The sequence below is a fragment of the Lactuca serriola genome, chromosome 5 (assembly GCF_051521515.1).
Source record: "Lactuca serriola cultivar US96UC23 chromosome 5, Lser_US96UC23_V15, whole genome shotgun sequence".
Lineage (NCBI taxonomy): Eukaryota > Viridiplantae > Streptophyta > Magnoliopsida > Asterales > Asteraceae > Lactuca > Lactuca serriola.
The window spans coordinates 290,180,242-290,182,696 of record NC_136412.1 but is presented as its reverse complement, the minus strand read 5'-3'; the positions used below and the strand labels follow the sequence as shown (position 1 = coordinate 290,182,696).

Sequence of the window (2,455 nt, the reverse complement as noted above, 5' to 3'; positions counted from 1 at the left end):
TCTCTCTCCCTCGTCTTCATCGCCATTGTTCCTTGTTCACTATATTCGTGCCTCCGCTTGGCATCGAAAAGAGATCAAGAGAGATCCTCCAGCCTCCATCCCTTCACCGTCAACCATTGATTGTTTATCATTAATCGGAAAAAAAAGTGATTCAGCTCGTGGATCGCAAATGCACGCCGAGCTGCGAATCGATTTCTGGAAAATTCGTTCTTCGAAATCAATTGTCGATAGAGCTTTGGAACTGATTTTCTAGTCATGATATCAAGTAGTTAGGGATTAAATCATTAGAGGTATCCTAAAATCGAATTTACCTATGGATTATTATGAAGGTAATTTTCTTCTAATCGATTGAATTTTTAGTTTTTGCTCGATTCCTAATATTTAACTCATAATCCTCGTCTCTATTTTTCTTCCTTAGATTCAAATCACAGCCAAATTATGTCTTGATGTGTTGAAGATCGAAAGGAGGCTACCTGGAATCCATCGCTGCCCCCGCTCATCCGTCGGTATCTCTCTCTCTCTCTTTCTCTTTGTGTACATATATATTCAACTGCTAATGGTTCTCAAATGGTTTTATCGTTTTCAATTTTCGATCTGATTCTGTTGACATTCATTACCGATCCATGTTGAGTTTTCTCTTGAAGTACTATAGAAATCGTTCTGTTAATCTGCTTTGATTTCTCATAGTGGACGATATCTGCTTTTTTATTGGTATGATCTAGTCAATTAGTTGCTATGATTGACTAATCTGGTTTTGAATTCTATGAGATATTGTGAAGAACTTAGATTTGTTAAAGTACTAAGTCTTGTTAGATTGAATCTGAATAACTCGAAATAGCAAGTTTTTTATTTATGTGTTTGCAAGGGAAATGACGGAAGATTCACCTGCAATGGGTGTATTAACCTAAAAACTGGTCATTTTTTTCAGAAATTAACAGGTGATGAATTCAGAAACAAGGATGATCATGTTTCTTTTATCGATCAAGATCATCTTGTGTTTTTATTTGGACTTCACAATATTAAAGAAGAAGCTTTTGTGGTCCATAAAGATGATCACACTTCCATTGAAGATGAAGAAAAGTCAAGAACATCTTTGCAATCGAGTTACAATCCTTCACAGATGGAAGCCAACGAGGGGATACAATTTGAAGATTTAACACAAAACATGAGAGTTCTATATTCAGAGTATGAGGTAGTTTTTATTTTGTTATTGTTCGTGATGTTTGACTAGTTGACTTTTCTAGAAACACTTTGCTTTATTTTCAATATATATATATTCTGGAGATGATCAAAAGGAATGCCTTATGGAAACATGGTTTGGAAAACAAAGTGTTCAGGCATAATTCAATTCAATTGTCACACACCAATAAAAAGTACATTTTACTTTGTAAAAAAATAGTTGTGATAATTATGTTTTGTAGGAAAACAGAGATTCAGTAATGTTTGATTATAACCAAGATGCTTAAATCAGTAAAGTTTTTGGCTACTCAGGCTAGTCATAATTAACTTACTATTTAAATATATATTTTTGTTTTTATACAATATCATGGTTGTGTAGGAACGTGTTTATGAAGGAGATGATCCCTTCCTTTTCTATGCTATTTTTCTTCATTCATTTTGTAATTGTCTAAGATTGTAATTTAAATCAAATTTCAGGGTGGACTACCTGATGACACTTATGGAGAATTTGGAATTGGACCATTTCGAGTTTAAGGGTCTGGACCTGAAAACATGCAATCAATTCAAGTTGATCCTGTAAGTTCAAATCTTTACATAATTACATAAATATAATAACTTTTTTCATACGATTGGGATATAACAAATGTTATCTTAAATCACCCTAAGATATATAATACAATATTTTTTCTTTTGTTTCTGATTGGGTCAGGTTGCCGTTTCCTTGAACTCCTCCTACTGTTTCATGGTAAATTACAGTTTGTCTTTTATGATTGTATGTAGTGATTCACATGTAAATCACACATACATCACATATGAATTCCACGTGATTTACATGTAAATCACATATGAATTACATGTGATTTACATGTAAATATCACCTATGAATTACATGTGATTCACATGTAAATCACATGTGATTCACATGTAAAGCACATATGAATCACATGTAATTTACATGTAAATCACATATGAATTGCATATAAATCACAAATGAATTACATATATATATATATATATATATATATATATATATATATATACTTGTGATTCATATGTAAATAACAAGTGAATCGCTTATGAATTACATGTAAATCACAAGTAAATCACATATGAATTACATGTCATTCACATGTAAATCACAAGTGTATCACATATGAATTACATGTGAGTGTTCTTGTATTAATCATTTTTTTTTAATTTTCTTGTAGATTTGGAAGAATTTGTGGAAAATGTTGAAGATGAGAAAATGATAAAATGAAGAAAATATGAAAATGTT

The 2,455-nt window shown here is 31.5% G+C and overlaps 1 long non-coding RNA gene across 1 annotated transcript; it reads left to right on the top strand.

Annotated features, from left to right (window-relative positions):
* Positions 1 to 934: 934 nt before the first annotated feature.
* LOC145051705 (uncharacterized) lies at positions 935 to 2,051 on the top strand. The gene is made up of 3 exons (XR_013683777.1): positions 935 to 1,192; positions 1,657 to 1,755; positions 1,889 to 2,051. It is a non-coding gene; the product is annotated as an uncharacterized LOC145051705 (long non-coding RNA).
* The last annotated feature ends 404 nt before the right edge of the window (positions 2,052 to 2,455 follow it).